Source organism: Alligator sinensis, unplaced genomic scaffold (assembly GCF_000455745.1).
Source record: "Alligator sinensis unplaced genomic scaffold, ASM45574v1 scaffold544_1, whole genome shotgun sequence".
In the NCBI taxonomy this organism is placed as follows: Eukaryota; Metazoa; Chordata; order Crocodylia; family Alligatoridae; genus Alligator; species Alligator sinensis.
The window spans coordinates 3139180-3159224 of record NW_005841937.1 but is presented as its reverse complement, the minus strand read 5'-3'; positions in this window follow the sequence as shown (position 1 = coordinate 3159224).

Genomic DNA, 20045 nt, shown 5'->3' with positions numbered 1-20045 from the left:
AATTAGTCCCAAGCTTGTACCGGTGCATGGAATTGCTCTGTCCTAAGTGCAGGACTTTGCACTTGTCTTTATTAAACCTCATGAGATTTCTCTTGGTTCAGTTCTCCAATTTGTCTAGGTCTCTCTGAATCCTAGTCCTACCCTCAAGGGTATCTGCTACTCCCCACAGCTTGGTGTCACCTGCAAAGTTGCTAAGGGTTTACTTCATCCCATCTTCCAGGTCATTGATGTGCAACCCTATTTGGCTAGGCTGTGCATGGCTTTAGAAGTTGGAATGAAAACTGAAAAAGAAAGAACATCTTTTCCATTAATAAAAATGCTATGTGAAACAGCAAGACATACAAAAAACTCGAACTCTTGGTTCCAAAATGATACCTTGGAACCAAGAGTTCTAGTTTTTTGTATGACTTTTTGTCTCAGACCAAAACAGCTACCAAGTACACCCATTTGAAACAGCAAGCATTTGGCTGACTAGAAGTGCATAGAAGCATTACATTACAGTTCCACCAATAGAAACCCTAAGGCCAGGTACAATAACTCTACTTTTTGTGTAGTAGGCATGCTCTGTAGTCATAACCAAACAAACGGTCAGGGCACATAGAGTGCTGTAAAAATGTTAGATCCAGCTCTCAGATAACCCTGGATGGAAGTGGTATCAGATTTTAGTACTGTAGATTAGACCACCACAATGAACTTCTGTACCACATCCCATTGTGACTCAGAGTGGGTCAAATTCCACTGACATCCCATGGAGCACTGCAGCATTCTTCCCAACCCCACCCCTTAGCAGGATAGCGCTCTAGCCTCAGTCAGAGCTCAACTCCTCTGCCCAAGCACCAGCCCAGCCCTACCCCCAGGCTCTCAGTGACCTGATGCAGTGACCCCCCCCCACCACTTCCAACTCTCGGCCCAGCCCCACCCCTTGTTCCCTCTGGCCAGCTATGAACCACTGTGGTTTTATGATCCAGTGTGAAGATTCCATCTGTCCCATCTGGGCATTTATAAAGATATCAGGTTTTTATTAAGTGCTGTGCTGTTTGCTGGACATCTCATTCACACAGGGGGCTATCCAAGATGTTCATTTTGTACAGTGTTGTTTTGAAGCATCTGTATCCAGATCTCAGTCTATTCAGCTTGACCCATGCTTCTCTGTCAAGGTTGTGCCCAATGGGGGACTCATTTGGTGTTGGTATAAAACACTGTGGAAATAGACTTCAGTCCGGGTTACTCCAAATGTTCATTTCATTTCTATTCACCCCACCCCTTATCTAAATTTAGTGCAACACACAAGGCCACAAAACTCAGCCTGCCAGGCTCTACACAGGCCCAGAAACCTGGCAGTAGGGGAGTGGTTAGGGTCTGTCTTCTTATGTCACTTGTCTAATGGTCTAGAGTGCAGGGAATACATCAGTGTGCATGCAAGTTGTGCAGCCTGTTATGAGTCTCTGCACATTGTTAAGTGTAATGTTGAACTTTTTAGTGCATTAATTTCTGAACCATACAGGAGCACAGTAATCTGCTGGGGTGTGTACCATTGCAAGTGCAGTGGTTTTGAGCACTTTGAAGTTGGCACCCCATGTTGTGCTGGCTAAATGTCTTAAGGCAGATACTGAAGGAGAGACTTTACTGCTGACCTTCTGAATGTGATGTTTATAGGTGGAGGAATGATCTAATGTGACTGCTTGGTAAATTGTAGTATGCTCATAGGGATGGATATGGTTGCCTTGTATTTGTCTAGTCAGATATTCAGCATGCTCTTGGCTTAATGATTGTCCACGTGGAAAACTGATTACACTGATTTATTAATGTTCCCCAATGAACTTGTGCCTAGCAAACATCTCACCCCCCCCCCCCCCCCCCCCCGTCCCTCCCAATCTCCATGCCACTGGCCTGAGACAAAGAACAGGCATCAGGGTCTGTGTCTATGGGTCTGGAAGTGAAAGTCTTAGTGGGGATGGGATCCAAGTAGTTTGGGTGCAAGAGTGGGCGGTGTCTGGTGGATCCAGGTCCAATCAAGCAGCACCTGGATTTACCAGTTCCCTTTCTCCCTATACACAAACAGCATGGGTCCTGGCCCTGCTTGGTCCAGAGAACCCAGACTGCACACCTCCAATGGAACTGGAACATCCAGATCCAGAACCCAAGACCCACCATTACCCAGATAACACCCATTCCATCAGCACCCAGATAGCACCTAAGGCTCCTTGATGGGAGTTTAGTTCTTCCTAACTTGAAAAGGTGGGTTTTTAATAAGTGGGTTTTTAATTGTGACAATTAAAATTCCACTGTTTCAATTTAGGGGCTTCATCGCTGTTTTAATGAGGGGCCCAATCCTTTTTTTATCCGCAACAGAGGCCGCCATCAGGCCCTGAGTGGCTCGGAGCCAGCACCCACCCACTAGCACCCCACCTGGGTGGCCCAAGGGGCTGCCACCACCACAGATGGGAGGACCAGGTCCCCCTGCAGCTCAGGCACTGCCGGCAGCTCACACCCCACCTGCAAGAAAGGTCTGCTGGAAAAAAATTAAATAAACACAATTGGGCCCCTTGCTGCTTTTTTTTTTCCCCCTGGCGGAGGCTGCTTATAGCCAAGGGGTGAGCTGCTGACAGGCTGAGTGGTCCCTGAGCTGCAGGGGGCACAGTCCTTGCCTCTGCAGTGGTGTTGCCCCCTGGGGTCACCTGGGCAGGGTGCTAGCTGTGCAAGTGCTACCCCAGCTCTCAGGCAGCACCTGGCCAGATCCAACGGTGCACAGGGCACTGGAAGACCAGGCATGCTTGAGGAAGCTTCAGCTTGGTGGGCTTCCAGCACCCCATGCACCATCACCACGACCCTCTCCAAAAACCAGCACACCCAGCTGCCATCCTGCCGCCTTCGCCCACTTCCCTAGGGGCAAGCCAGCCCATTCCTGGGTGGTCTCAGACAGCAGGAAGGAAACAAGGAAAGTGCACAGGGTGCTGGAAGGCTGCCAAGCATCTCACTGATTTTTTTTTTTTTTGACCCGTAGACCCTGCCTGCAGCCAGAGAGCAAGCTGCTGGAAGGCCAAGTGGCCCCTGAGCTGCAGGGGGCCCTGGGGATGGATGTATCGCTGCAATTTGTTCCAATACATTGGAATATATTTTAGTTTGCCACATAACAAAATAATTTAATTTACAATATGCTGCCACATGTGTACAGTGTGACAAAATTAAAGCACAATATGCTGCTGCACATATAAAGTGTGATGCAATTAAATTGCTAAAAAAGGGCAATTAAACCACTAAAAAGGGCAATTTTGTTATGGGTGCAAGCACCCTAAGCTGCTAGCCCCCAATCTGTGAGTGCCCAAGCCCAAACCCAACCCAGAGGCATCCAACCAGATTCACCTGACCTGTGCTGGAATCGAGTCCCTCAGCTGGTGCCAGAAGGGTAAGTATCCATTGACTTTCTGCAAAACCAACCGATAGGTTTGAAAAGACAGCAGACACACTCTGGGTCTGCTTACTGAATATCTTACAGCTGGGAGGGAGAGAAGAAGGGGTTTTTATGGGATGGGGGGATCTATACCAGCGAATCAGCCCTGACCTGTGCATTTGACTACTGTCAGCTGTCCCCAGGCAGACCAGGATGCCCTCAGCAGTTCAGCCTACTTGAAGAGCACACAGTTGGCCCCCCCATGAACATTTCTACAGTTTCCTACCAGTAGGGTTCCCAACCGAGTAAACTAAACTGGTAAACTTTGACCAGTACATTTTAAAGTTTGTACACACCCTAGGATGCTTCAGGAAGGATACAGACCTTGAAATAGAAGTATTCCAGGGAAAAATATAAGGACTTTCAAAGCTAAAAGGACTACTGGCTGTTTCTTCCAATGCATTAATACATAATGGCCTCTATCACTGCCTTCTTTGATGGCAAAGGAAATACTCAGCAGCAGAAGGCAGTGGTCTTGAGCCACTATATAAGGATAGACTGGGAGAAGAAAGAGGTTTCTGCGTGTATGTGTATGTGTCCCCGTCCTTATTATTTCTTCCATTCACCTGGCTTCGTCAAACAAGAACCGTACCTCCTCAGTTGCTTGTACCTAAACAAATAAAGATAGGTTAACCAAGGAAATATAGCAAAAGCAAGACAGAACAGAAGCCCAGAAAATCTGATCTGTATTAATTATTTTTTCATTCTTATACTCTAAAGTGTCAGGGGTGCTTTTTGCAAATTTCATTGTAGAACAGTATAAAACTGGAAATATATTCAAATCAGATGATCAAGGCAATGAGGGCAATGCCAATGATGGGAGCTGGTAGAGAAAGCAGCAAGATAATTCCCAAGCAAAGATGATAGAGAAGATAGCATGGGACAAGTGCTCAGGTAGAGAAAGCAGAACTGAAAGAGAAAGCAGAAATAGAGCAACACCAGACAAACAACAGGTAGGTACACACAATATTTGCATTTATATTATAATATCTACATATCTACAGCATGATGCTTTATAAAGAGCTAATCCAAAGTCCACTGAAGTCAGAGAAAAGACACCTATTGACATTAGGGGGCTCTGAAATCACACCCAATGTGAATATATCATTGAGCTTATTGCTCCAATCATTTTCCAGATTAAGTTAATGGGAAAACTCCCTTCTACTGTATTGGCCCAGTAAGGTGAATTTTATCAGATAACTTGCATTCTAGGCCCAATGTTGGTATTAATTATATGTAATGAAATTATGTAGACACATAGAAAACTGGAACTTCCTAAATACTTGTTTTCTTATTGTGGCAAAAGTCATACATGAATTGTTGAAAATATGTAAAATTAGACATTATATTATGCATCTCCTATAAAATCTTGCAAGCAAGAAAACACTTAAAGTGCTGTTCAGTCACTTAAAGGGTAAAATTCATAATAATGTAGCCCTTAGTACATTATTATACAGTATTTCCTGTATTTTATGAACACAGCCCATGGGGATTAGAAGTAAAGTGCTCTCATAACATAGTACAGTATAGGAAGGTTTTTCATAGTATCTTAATAAGACTTAAGATTATTGACACTTGCTGTTAGGTTCTTTGTTATTGTTCAAATCTTATTATGAATTTACCTAAAGTAAAAGATATCATTCCCCAAACAGATTCATGAGCAAAAGTTGGGGATATTTTTCTTCTTTTCGTTCTGATTAAATGATCAAAAAGAACAAAGGTCTGTCCTGAGGGTGAAGTTATGTGTTACACTTACATCATATTAACTGTGGAATATTACACAGTGCTAAAGACAGAACATCCTGTGAGCAGTCACATGTTGCGGGTCAATACCATTTCTTGACTGCACAGCTCTGACTTGCCATTAGGGGTCTGGTGAGCAAGGCATGGCTAGAAGCCAGAGATGTTTATAGACGTGCTCTGGGAGGCCAGGGAGGGGAGGGCACTTTAATTAGCACAGCTCCAAGAGCCCCACTAATTAAAGCACTTGGAACGTCATGTGTATCAGTGTCCCCATGCTGAAAAATGGTGGTGAGGCACTTTGAACTAAAGCTCATCAAATGAAGCCATCATTTTTCAGCCCAGGAACATGTAACACAGGAGTCAGTAATTACCACACTCCAGCAGACTCATTTAATTGAGTCTGCTCCAACACACTCTAATTACAGTGCATCAGAACAGCCTCTGTGCATGTGTATAGGAGCCCCTGGACACTTGGGCTGTATCCCTGGTTTTGGGGGGCAGAGAAGGCTGGGAGCAGTGTATCCTGAGATGCTGGACTGTGAATGTTTATTTTGTCTCTTTGGAACAGACTGAAGTTACCCTAACATGAACTAGGTAGCACAGACCAGAGTTAACCTTCACCTGAAGTGATGTAACTTTGAGATGCTCGGAGGGCACTTAGCACAAATTAACAAGATTTAACATGCTCATATTTTAAGTGTTCTTAGTATGGTCTCAGTGTAACATGTATGTAACTTCACATGAGCCTATGAACAAAACAGGCCCAGTTCTTCCATGCATCCGGGGGCACACAAAGGGCCAATGTGGCTAACATGTCCAGCCACATAAACAAGCGCCCAACTGCACACAGACTAATTGGGGATGGCCTTTGGTATAACTCTAGGGTAACACTTGAATTGTAAAACTAAGAACATGCCTGAACCACTCTAGCACCATCTCTGCAAACCCAGAGTATTATAATATGACCTACCTTGAGTACAGATTTCTCTGAGTACCTGAAGGAGATCTGAGTTCTATTTGCTTTTAGGCATCAAAATAAATTACATGCCAGAGTGAGATATCCTTACTCATGATTATCTGTACCTTACTTCACAGCACTGCTGTTGCTTTCAGTACAACTACAACAGGTATATCCTGGAGAACAGACTTGTTTGGAAATATTTTCTTTTATCAGATAATGTCAAGTTTCCAGAAAACAAAAAATTGTGGAAATGAATTGAAAAGTTTCTCAGTTTCAGGATGGAAGTTCTGGCAATAGGGAGATACTGGGGGAGATACCCATTTCAGAATAGTGAATAGCCTTGGGTGTCTGTGCACGGGTATCTTACCTGAATGTAGAAACCCTAGGTTCAAATATATGCTCTGAATCCTAGGCCCCCTAAATCCCACAAATTATTTAGCTATCAGTCTATTGGCTATTTTGGGGTGCTTTCTTTCTTTTTTTTTTCTTTTCCTTTTTAAGAATTTAAAATGTCTGGGGACTTTTTTTCCTCTTGTGCAGAATCAACAAGTGCTGCAATCTTAAATTTTCCATGATGGAGTATTCTTTTTCTATTCAACCCTTATTCAGAATTCATACGAGTATTACAGTCCTTCATTTACTTCTCTCCTGGTTTTTTCAATTGTAAAGATTCATGTTTAGATCAGCACATAACATTTTGTATTGTGGCATCTGTAATACTTGTGTGGCCCTTTAAGGCCACTTACAATGTTGTAGCCTAAGAAATTCAGCACAAACTGGTGGTTTACCGAAGCTTCATACCACAGTTGCGAGGCTGCCCAAGCTGTTCTCTCTGATAATGCTGCTAATAAAACAATATTAAATCTGTAGCTCTGTGTGTCCATGGATTTACCTTCTGTAAGACAGTGCAGCTGCTACTCTAACCTTTTTATTAACTTTCAAAGTCAGGCAGGGCAAAAAGCAAGAATGGAAAATTCCAGACATACAAACATTAGAGCACTTCAAGAGAAGTAGAGTTTTTCTAGGAGTTTTATTTTTTATTCATCAAGGGAAGAACAGTGATGAACACAACACCCATGATTATCTTTGATAAACTGAGTTACTATCACCAGTGCTTGTAGATGTTCCCTGAACAGCTAGCAAACTCTGTCACTAGAGTCAGGTCACTACAATACATTTGAAATAGTAAACTGTGGGCGAGTCTACATATGCTCCTATGGCACCTTTTGGAAGTACTAAATGGCAGTGCAGTAATAGCCTTTACTGCAATATGCTAGCAGCGCATGGTTATGTTTAGCCACTATGACGCTGTAGCAATGAGCTACACAGAGGGAGTGCATTGCTACAGCGATGTAGCAGCAGTGTTACAGTTTTTGCCTATGGATGCTACGTCTCTGTAGCGCATTGCTACAGAGATGTAGCATCACATGTAGACAAGCCCTGTGCCAGTGAGGCGCTGCCTTGAGAAAGGGCTCTGGAGAATATCCCCGTTACCCCAGAGTGGCCATACTGTCCTTCCCTGTAGGTACTCTAGCTATTAATGTAGCTAGGATCCTTCCTTTCACAGATGTAATAACCCTCAAGGAGATGTAGGTTACATGCACATGATGTCTTCCTTCCCCATTCCATATTATTCTCAGTGCATACCATGCTCTAGATTCTCACCAGATTAAAGTGGCAGGGCTTTCAGGGAAAACAGAAAATATTTGGCAAAACTACTCCATCAAAAATGATTACAATGTGTGTCAAAGAAGCCAGTACATAAAAATATAACAGAAGTTGTGCAAAGATGTCACAGACATGGAAAAAGATAAGAAATGATTAGCTACTTAAAAACCAAGTAGAATAAGTCAAGTTGTTTAGTCCTATACCATTAGCACCCTCTCAGTTTCACTGATTTGTTGTCCTCTTCTCTTTCAAACATTCCTCCCTTATATCACTCCAGGACATTCAATCTTTTTCTCTTTATTCTACCAATTATTGCTGATTTCTGCTGATACCATATCTCTTTCTAGTGACTATTTGCTAACTAAATGACATGTCTTGGATGCAAGGCATACTAGCTACTGGAAATCCCTATAGCCATATCAGCATAGTGCTACGCCCAAGCTAATTTACTCTATATCACAACTATACTGCTTCCAGTAACTCTGCTAATATCGTTTAGAGAATTGCACCATGTAGACTTACCCTCAGTCCAGCACAGGTGCACTCATTAGCTCATAGAGTTTTATCTCATTATGTTTTCATTTCTTCAGTGTTTGGATCCAACTGACTAGGAGTTGTCTTTTTTTATTTGCATTTATTTAAACTAAAGTAACACCTGCAAATTCCTACAAATTCTCATTCCAAACCATATGGGTCAGATCCCCAGTTGGTGTAAACTATTATGGCTCAACTGGTTTCCTGGAGCTGCACCAATTAACACCCAGATGAAAATGTGTGTAAGTGTCTCCCTTAGCTTCCAACCTGCAATTGGATAATTAGACTTAGAGCACAAAGTTTGACTGAAATTTTCAATGCTTTTCACTAAGAAAATAAAAATGTCTTAGGTATTTCTTTATGAAGCCCTAAGCTAATATTGACCTGATTACCAAAAATTCTCTCTCTCTCCAACTCGTTTTTTTTTAGGGATACCAGGATGAAGTAATTCTCATACAAGCTGCAGTCTTTGTATTCCTTTGATCTCTTTTTTTGGCTTCCATATGGCACAAACATTTTTCAAAGATAGATGGTGTAAAGTCTAAACCTTACATTTTCAGAAGTTGGAAAAATCATCTGGACCTAAAGGGCTATAAAAGAACTAAGGCAAACAAATATACAGAAATTATTAGTTAGTTTCCGCTTCAGAACATAATGAGGTCTGAATTATCCTTGACATACGATAGGCATTTGTATGAGTTAGCCCCATCTCTAATTTCTATAGGGGTCTTTGAAACTGCCATTACAGTTTTTCACGTGGTCTTTTCTGTGCTGATTTCTGTGCCATCTTTTCTCACAAAATCTTAATCTCAGAGGCTGAATTAAAAATACAGCCCTATTCCATCAGCAAACTTAATTTGATCCATTTCACTGAACAAAGTATACAATGGATATAACAGACCAAAAGCACTGTTATAAACGTCCTTTAAAATGAGAGAAGAAATTGCCCCATGTCATTTAAAATCTGAGTCTGAATTCATGAGAATATTTACTGTGCTTCCAGTAAATTTATTTTGTTTGTTTGACTAAGGTATTTCCTACAGTATTTCTACACATCTATAGGATTCCTAGCTAGAATGGCATTGTTGCCTTAATGTCCCGCTACTAAAACTTTCTTTTCAAAGAAGCTAAGTAGGTAAAATTAATTTCTGTTGTTTCTTTCTTTAAAAAATTATTAAAGTATGCCCTGAGGCTCTGTATACCCTTTCAGCCACTGATTTGCATGATGTACTGTTGGTGGAATGTTGTGGTCATCTCATTTTTTGATTAAATGGCTTCTCCTTGATGTGTAATTAATGAGTCATTTGCCTGTTGTTTCAGTGTTTTGGATTATTCATTTTCCTCAATTTTTTTCATACACATTTCTGTTTTTTATGAACACAAGAGGAAAACCAGTATTAAATGCCAAATTAAATCAGACCAATAGATGCGTTTATTTGACCTGATTTCCCCTGCTTCCCCTCCCCACTATGCCTCACACAACTGTTAAATAAGCTCCTATTGAGACAGTACAGGAGTATGTCTCTGAGATCCAGGTCTTTTATTTCAAATTGGGTTTTGTTTATAACTTTTTGTCCAGATATTCACTAGTATAAATCTATAAATCTGAGCTGGGAAAAACAGTTAAATTGTTATAAAGAAGCTATGCTGATTTACACCAGCTGAAACTCTGGTGACTTAAGTATATATATATATATATATATATATATATATATATATTAAACATGTATTTCCTTCAGTCTCCTCTTTCAGTTACCTATTTCCAAATTCTTATGTATCCATTTCATTGCCCCGCTCACATTCAGAACTCTAGTCTGGATTATTATTTAACCACACTGTATTCAGAAGAGACTATAGGTTATGTGGGCCAAGAATCTTCCTTCATAAAGTTACATTTCTACTAGTCTCTACAAACTACACATTCACTGTCATGTTTGCTGAAAAAGTTGCTTTTGGGAATATTTTTGTAGTTTTTTGCTAGTTTTCAAGTGTTTCTGCAAATGCTTATAACTTTTCTTTCAAATCCCTCTAAATTTGACTGCATTGAATTCTGGCATATTCAGGATAAACAGAGACAACCAGAAAAACTCCTTCAGAGGCTGTTCATTTCTGTCCTGCAGAGCTTATTTTATCCCAGATCTTGATTATTTTCCCCTAACTTGCCTGATAGTGGGAAGGGCAGCTAGTAGTTACATCACAGATGTGGGAACCAGAGAATTCATAAATTCATAAAACTAAAAGGGTCCATAATGGCCATCTAGTATGACCTCCTCACAGCAGCAACCATAACTCCTCACCCTATAATTCCTTTATCAAGCTCATTACTTCTGTTTGAATTACAGCATATATCATAGGATCATAAAAAATTAGGGCTGGAAGGAACTGCACAAGGTCATCTACTCCAGCCCCCTAATCAAGGCAGGATCATCCCCAACTAAACCATCCCAGCCAAGTTTCTGTCTAATCTGCTCTTGAACATTTCCAAGAATGTAGACTCCACAACTTCTCTAGATAGCCCACTCCAATACTTCACCACCCTCATAGTCAAAAAGTTCCTTCTAATCTCAAACTTAAATTTCCCCTGCTGGAACTTGAGTCCATTGCTCTAAGTACTGTCTCCTACAGCCACAGAGAAAAGCCCATCTTCCTCCTCTCTATAATCACCCTTCAACATTTAAAGACTGTCATCAAATGGCCCCTTCAGCCTTCTCTTCCTCAGGCTAAATAACCCTGTTTTTTTCCACCTTTCCAGGCCCCAAATAATTGATATCTACTCTTGTGATATCCACTCTTGATTTCAAGATTCCAAGCATTAAAAAAATCCACCACAGCCCTAGGTAAGACAGTCTCTTGATATCATTCAAAGAGAGGCCTATTTCCAACTGTGTGAGATTTTTGGTAAATCCCTTTAGCCATCCTCCTGAGGGTTCCCTACATATCAAATGGGGGTAAATACAATTTACATTCTTCTCCCTTGAACCCAAAATATACTAAAATCCATTGTGATGATCAGAAACAAAATATTGCAGCAAATAATGCATTGTTTCTAAAGGTGATATGGAGAGACTACAAGAGGAAGATGCTGAAATGGTTCACAAATTAACCCAGGTATTTCCTATCTGCTGCAAGAAGTAATCACATCCAAATTTCTTGTGGGGTGAGTACTCTCTTGAGCCTAAATACCTCTTTGTTCATTTAATCATGAAATCTCATAGATTCATAGATTATTTGGTCCATGAATGCCACGTCCCCCCGAAGGTGGGGGGCACAGCAAGGTCCAACAGGCAGCAGCATTGCTGTCAGCGTTGGGAGCGTGGTGCCGGCAAGTGGTGAGCTCCTGCAGGCAGCTGCGGCACTGTCAGTGGGGGCGGGGGCTGGTGAGCACTGACCAGCAGTCAGTGACCATCCACAGACACTGCCAGCAGTGGCGGCCAGCAGTGACTGGGGACCGCCTGCAGATGCTGCTGCTGGTGTTAGCGGTGGGGGGCAGGAGCTGAGCAGTGACCTCTCACAGGCACCATCAGCAGGGCCTTTTTGCAGGGGGTGCACCATCAAGCTCAGCGGGTGCACATGCACCCGTGTGCACTCCCTATGCATCACCAATGTTTGGGTTAGAAGGGACCTCAGTAGCTCATCAAGTCCGACCTCCTGCCCTGGGGAGGAAAGAGAGCTAGGGATAAATGACCCCAGCCAGGTGGGATCTCAGGCTTTCTATTTTCCTCATAATCATATCGGCTGAGGTCCCTCTTTTCTTATTTTCCTTTTTTTAAATTCAGAGTTAAAAAAAAATCAGAGTTAACAGAGGTTAATAAAAACATGCTGTTTAGGAAACCAAAGCTGAACAAGAGTCTTACCAAACTCATTTAATAAAAACTGACATTTCATTTTCCCATCAGCTGGCTGCTGACTTTGTTCTCTGTAGGCAAGAATGGTTTGGAGGGGCTTTCTGCAATTGGAGTGCAATAATACAATCTTCATCTTATTGCTGCACTTTTCTTGTCAGTCTTCTCCACTATAAAGAACCACAAATGACAGTAGCCAAAATGTATAGCTAGGAAACTTTGGGGTTCTCTTCTTCAGACTAACTATGATGACTTGGCACATTCACCTAAAGTCTGCTTCCAAATAAATCAAATAGCTTATCAATACTCAACAACCTCCTAAGAGACTGTTATAATTAATTACTGCTTATGAAACATTTTGAGATGAAGTTTTGCCTTATAGCTGAGCTTCTGAAGATGTTTCAGTTCCTGGATCTGTCCCAGACTTCCTGTGACAATTTTGGCAAGTCAGTAACCACTCTGTGCCTCAACCTCTATCTTTAAAAGGAAAATAAAACCATTTATGCACAGTTTACAGATGCAAAAACAGAGACACAGAAGGGTTTCCCACCACAGAGAGCCTTCTCCACAACCTGAATGGAAGTAAAGAGTTTTTTATTCCTGGCATCATACTCAGTTCACTTGTATGTCATAGTTCTCTTAAAAACAGGCTTGAAAAAACATACCCCCAATTATTATATTACAGGCTGAGTAAATAGTAATCAAGAGTAAAGGCTACCTTCAGCTTAGAAGGAAAAGTGAAGCCACACTGCCCTTGGTGGAGTTATTGAAGACACTGCCTTCTCAACACAAATCAAGGCTCTCCTGTGCAAGAAAAGGGTACAAATTGCACCACCTCAGGTGTGTCTACACGAGACATTTACTATGCAGTTAACTAATTAGCTGTACAATAAATGTTTCAGCATCTACCATGCTCACCTACTAAGCTGGAGTAAGCTAATTTACTCTGCAGCAGGAGTTGCAATAACAAGTACTATCCTGCAAGTATAATTATATAAGTACAATAACAAGTAAAAAACTCCACAGCACTGCTGTGGAGATGCTGGAGGGTCTGGTTGGGGCATGAGGATGCCTCATTGTGGGGGCTGCCTGATTCCTAGCCCAGTGCTGAAGCACCCTCACGCCCCAGGCAGCCCGTCCACAGCATGTTGAGCCAGGGGGAGCAGCCCCAGGCTGACCCCTGGAGCAACCTGCCAGCATGCTGTGATCCCAGGCACACGTCAATGCGTGCCTGACAACAATAAATTCTGAAGCTTATTGCTGCACATTAATAGGCATGTGTAGACACACCCCTCATGGATCAACCAGGCAGCTCAAGCATATCCCCACACTTTCAGTCTGTACTTTGCCTCCCCACATCTGTTTCTGGTCAGTGCACAGAAATCACAGAAGGCATAAGAAGATTCCTTGGGTATCCAGACACTTTCTGACCCTGCCTGGGAATGTTTTTTTATAAATATTTTGTAAAACAGAATGATGGCATTTAGTTGTGCAGCTAGGGGCACTTAACACATGTCATTTTAAGACAGGAACTTGCTCCTGTGTGAATGGGAGTAGTCCGAGTGAGAGGTTTCAAGGCTGAAGTCAAATTTATTTAATCTCCAGCTATTGAAAAATCTCGTTCTGTATTGACTACTCCCTTGAAGTTTCTATTGGAAGTGATTCTGGAGCTTAACAAATCTGTCTGGCAGTGTTGATGTGGCTGCTATAGTAACTCATGGGTATTTATCTATGGTTTTGACATATTTGTAGTTTCCCCAGTTAGAGGATCATTTGTTGCAGCTGCATTCGGTGAAGAGTCTGTGCAGAGGTAAATTCTCAGTTACTAATATGTTAGGTTAGAAGAAAAAAACCCCACTTGTCATAATTTTCTAGACTTTCCCACAGCTGCTGATGGTCAAAATCAAATGTGAAAATCTTGAAAGTCAGTTTTAAATCTTTGTGTGCTGAAGTTTGACCAGTGCATAAAGACTTTTGTGCTTAAGTGCTAACGTCCTGGAGCACAGCTGCTGCCATCTCCTGCTGACCCAGTTGTCCTTGGGGATCCCAGCTGACTGACAGTAATCCAGGGAGTCAGCTAATAGTCTTTGAAGTCTGGGCTTAAGATCCTTAGTCTCCGAGCCCAGACTTCAAAGACTGTTGACTGGCTTCCCTGATGATACAAACTGCTGATTATCCTGGGGTTTCTGTTGTTCCTCATGATCTTCAGGCACTTTGGGGTTCTACTGCATTTGTTTTCTTTATTTTGAACCACATTTGGTTGAATGTGCAAAGGTAAATTGTGCTCTCTTCTACCCACCCCTGACATCAGTAGCATTACTAGGGATTTTCATTGTGTAGCGGAGAACAGATTTTCACAGTCAATCACTTTGATTTTAAATGATACAAGAATGGAGGAAGGAGAGAATGACTTGAAATGCCTATGTTAGGGCCTTGTTACACTTCACACTGAGCTGCACAAATGTTGATTGGTACTAGTTCTAGCTTGAGTTTGGAACAGTCACACTTCAGGCTAGCAGGGACCTGGAGGACTAATACCACCAGGGGTCTCCTCTTATCCCTCAGGGTTCCTAATTGCCCCCCTCCACCTCCAGGCATTACTTACTTGTGGCTACCTGCACTGTCTGTCCCAGGGGAACATGTAGGGAAGGGTTAACCTGCCTGCCCTGCAGCCACTTCTGCTGGGCTGCTGTTCTTCTAACCCTTTCCTGCCTGGTCCCCTGGGACAAGCAGTGCAGGAAACCACAAGTAAGTGGATGACAAGGGCAGGGGGGCAGTGATTGGGAATCTGGGGAGCTGGGGAGGGTGGGGGGAGGGCAGTGAGCCCAATTTGAACCAGTGGGGGAGGAAGGGTGGGAAAGGTGTATACACTAAGATATAGAAGTCAAGCCTGGATGGTGTACAGATGCCATGCTGTAGAGCTGAATCACATTCACATGGGCTGTCTGAGGAAACTGATGAGGATAAGATGGCAAGACAAGGTCCAGACACTGAGGTTCTCTCACAGGCAGGCATTCCAGGCATTCCAGATTGACCCACATCACCAGGATGTCAGATGAGCAACTGCCAAAGAAGATCTTCTATGGTGAGCTAAAGGAGGGAAAGTGCTCTCACAGAGTCCAGAAGAAATGTTTCAAGGACTCCTAGTCTGTCCTTGAAATGTTTCAACATTGACCTGAAGTCTTGAGTAAATCTCGCTCATGATCATTCCACCTGGTGAAGCCTCATCCATGCTGGAACTACAGTCTATGTGCAGAGGAGAACTGCTGAGGCAGAGCAGAACTGCAAACAGCATACATCTCGCAACAGCAGCTTGTCTGCTGTTGATCAAGCAACCCAAAGCGGCATGTCTTGCTCAGCGTGCCACAGACAGTTCAAAACACAAATTGGCCTGGTCAGCCACTCATGTGCTCACAGAAACCAAACCAACCAATCTGGTCTGCCTCCCCCACAGTGATATCATGGTCATCTTTGAATTCAAAGGATGAACAACAACATATGCTAAGGTCTAGCTTAGAGTTGCTGCACCTTAGTGTAACACAAGCTGGGTAGCACAGATCAGAAAAAAATCCTGCCCTGGGATGCATACAGACAAGCGTGCATGTGCCTCTTGCATCATCTCAAACCAGTTTGAGATGCTGCAAGAGGAATGCTAACTATGAAAAAATGTTCCCTGAACTACATATTTGCAGCAAAGTGTATATGTGGGGTTTGAGCTAATAAAAGTACTAAATAGAATAACACTACTGTTCCTATATTATCAAAAAATAACAAAATATGATTGTGTGGTGAGTTTGTGAAATAAGAGCTTTTTGTGCTAATAGCAGTTGATGTATAACAACGTTCCCTCTTCAACTGTTTGAATACACTCAACTTTCTGCCTCATCCCATTGAACGTAATGGAGATCCAATTTTTTCCATCATTATACACCTTAATTAAGAAAAGCCTAAGTTGTGCATTCATGAGAATAAAAACAATCTTGATGGAATCCATGGGAATGAGTTGTCATGTGATTACCAATATTTGAGGCAAAAGCACATATATAAATATGAGTATCATTTCAGTCACAGCCTAAAAACAGTACAGTAGTTGCTTACTGTTCAGAGAAAAGCCATAGCCCAAGAGAATGCAAACTAAGAATAGTTGAAGGATACAATGGTTTCTCTATAGTTTAAAGGAGCAGGAGAACATATCTGCAACCATAAACAGGCTCCTTTTTAAGAACACTGACAGTGCACCTAATCCTATTTCATTTATCAAGTGCCTAATTCAGCGATTCTCAATTGGGATTATCCGGCACACTGAGATGCCATGCCCCTGGCCCTTATGTAAGAAGATAAATAAAGGCTCTCCTACGTCACACCCTGCACTTGCCCCAGCTACCCCAAAAGTACCTATGGCTGAGTCTCTAGTGGGGCTTCCCCTGCTTGCTACTGCCTTTCCCTGCCCTTCCTCTCCCCCAGGCAGCCCCTATGCTGGCTGCCCCACATTCTCAGCAATGCAATCTGCAGTGAGTTTACAGGTGTGAATTCATGGACAGAGCCACATTTTGCAGCCTGGCTTGTCCCATCTGCTTTTTCCACTCTTATTGGACTGTTGGGAGGGGCCATAGGAGCAGTTGCTTATGTGTGCGATGCCACAGGAGCAGCCTCAGTGTGGGGGGCTGCTGTTGCTCTCTGAGGTATAAACCAGGAGTGGGAAGAAGGCAGACAGTGAAAAGAGCAGGGCACAGCAGGGTGAGATCCTTCCCCACACCGCCCATAAGCGGTACCAGCTAGATCGGTGATATTCAACTATGTTGAAGTATTATGAGACATTGCTGCAAGGCTCCCTCCATATCTTTTCTGAATTTAGATTTAGATCAGTAGGACAAAGTTCGGAAAAGTTATGGACAGGATCCTTGATGCTAAAAAGGTCTAAATGGATATAGGTCCCTCCTGCTCAAGTCCCTGAAAAGTGTTAACATGACAAAAATCAGAATATTCCAGCAACTTAGCCTGAACACTAACTCACAATAAGCAGCAAGAAGAAGGACTACTACTACTTACTGCATTACCTGTTTATTGGGAATTCAAGCAGGATGCAATAGAATCACACTTAAGTGCCTAATAGATGGATTAGGACCTGTCCCAATGTCTTTAGGTTCATTAGTCCAGTGCTACTATAAATCAATATTAACGAAGAAAAAGAAAGCACTAGTTGTTGCTTTCAAACACAGTTAATTTCCACTTTGAGTAGAGGGGGAGCAACTGAATCTTTACTAGAAGCAGCTGTCTCCTTACCAAGAGCAAGAGACTTTGGAATCCCCAATCTCCTAAAGATCTGTGGTTAGCCCTACTATTTTTCTTACTTTTTATGAGCATAACAATGAGGGAGGGTGATGTGGCTGGCAAGACAGGATGAATTCCTTTTTCATTAAGTCCTGCTTAACTGAGTCATGGAATGCTGTTTCAGGGTAAACCAACAAGTGTGCTAGTTAGACACAGCTCTTTCTCAGCGGAGTTCTTCAGATTACAGAGGCACCTCAATCATCCTTTCACTTGAGTCAAAACAACAGTACTGTTTCTCTTCAGTCTCCTTTGTTGGGTGAAATGCCATCTCTGAAAATAATAGTTATGAACACATGTAAGGCAAAGAGAACAGGATGGGTTTCAATATGGACAAGTGCAAGGTGCTGCACCTGGGGAGAAAGAACTAGCAGCATACCTACAGGCTGGGGAACTCCCTTCTCGTCAGCACAGATGCGGAAAAGGATCTTGGAGTCATTGATTCCAAAATGAACATGGGCCAAAAGTGTGGGGACGTGGTCAGGAAAGCCAACCGCACCTTGTCATGCATCCACAGCTGCATCACGAGCAGGTCCAAGGAGGTGATCCTCCCCCTCTATGCAACACTGGTCAAGCCACAGTTGGAGTACTGCGTCCAGTTCTGGGCACCGCACTTCAGGAGGGATGTGGACAGCATCGAGAGGGTCCAGAGGAGGGCCACTCGCATGATCAGGGGGCAGCAAGGCAGGCCCTATGAACGGAGGCTATGGGACCTGAATCTGTTCAGCCTCCACAAGAGAAGATTGAAAGGGGATCTGGTGGCTGTCTATAAACTGGCCAAGGGGGACCAGCAGGCAATGGGAGAGTCCCTGTTCCCCCGAGCACTACCAGGGGTAACAAGGAATAACGGCCATAAGTTGACTGAGAGTAGATTCAGGCAATATATCAGAAGGCACTACTTCACAGTCAGGATCTGGAACCAACTTCCAAGGGAAGTGGTGCTCGCTCCTACCCTGGGGGTATTCAAAAGGAGGCTGGATAATCACCTAGCCAGGGCCGTTTGACCCCAGCATCCTTTCCTGCCCACGGCAGGGGGTCGGACTTGATGATCTACTTAGGTCCCTTCTGACCCTACCAACTATGAAACTATGAAAGTCTGAGAAATTGGGCTTTGATGCAGAAGGGCTTCTGCAGTGATAGAACGAAGAAATCCTGGTGCCCTCTACAGCAGTCTCAGGATTGCATTTGGCTTTCCAGGTTTTCTCTTCACTCACACTCCTGTGTCACAACAGGCTGGTGAATCCACATACCAGCACAGTCCTCAGATACACCCTTCTCTTCTCCCCTGTCCTTCCTTGCCCCCGCTCTTTCATTAAAAGCATAGCTATAGAGTTGCTACAAAGTATAACCCCCATTTCTCCTTGTTCTGTCATCTGTTACCACTGAGAACAGTCTAGTTCTATTCTCATTGTAACCCCACTTCAGGTAGTTGAAGGCTGCTATTAAATCCCTCCTCAGACTTCTCTTCTCTAAACTAAGTAAGTCCAGTTCCCTCAGCCTCTCCTCAGAAGACATGTGTGCCAGCCCCCTAACCATTTTCATTGCCCTCCACTGGGCTCTCTCCAACTTGTCCACATCCTTTCTGTAGTAGGAATGCAGGGGAGGGGGAAAACTGGATACAGTACTCCAAATGGTAGCCTTATGAGTGTAGAATAGAGGGGAATAATTATTTTCCTCTATCTGCTGGCAATGTTCCTACTAATGCAGCCCCAGTCTCCTTGGCAACAAAGGCACAATCTTGACTCATATCCATCTTATTCTCCACTGTAACCCCCAGGTCCTTCTCTGCAGAGCTGCTGCTTAGCCAGTTGGTCCCCAGCCTGTATCAGTGCATGGGATGCTTTCCTTCTAAGTGCAGGATTTTGTACTTTTCCTAGTTGAACCTCATGAGATTTCTTTTGGCCCAATCCCCCAATTTGCCTAGGTCACGCTAAATCCTAGCTCTACCCTCCAGCATATCTGCTCTGCTACTCCCCCCAGCTTGGTGTCATCAATGAACTTGCTGAGGGCAAACTCCATCCCATCTTCCAGATCGTTAATGAAGATCTTGAACAAAACTGGCCCCAAGACTCACCCCCGGGGCCCTCCACTTGATACTGGCTACCAACTAGACATCAAGCCATTGATCACTACCCATTGAGCTTGACAATCCAGCTGCAGCCTCCATAGCACCAAACCAGGACCTGAGTGGAAACCTTGAAGGTCCTGCCTGGACAGGCACCTCACAGGTACAAGCAGAGGAAGGGTAGGAAGTGTCAGTGTCTCTGGAATTACAATGTCTTCCAGCCATATCTCTGGGTCTTCTAATCTGCTGCATCTACCCTCCTTATTCTCTTTCCTTCCCTAACAAGCTCCTTTGTAGCTGACTTTTTTTGTAGTTCCTTGATCCTGATGAGTTCCCTGTTTCCCTGCAAACCTCTTTCTTCTCAGCCAGCTTACAGTGAAGGTATGTGAGACAGAATTTCCAAGCAAAATCTCTAGCAAACTCCCCTTTACTCTGGACTCTAGTTAAACAAAG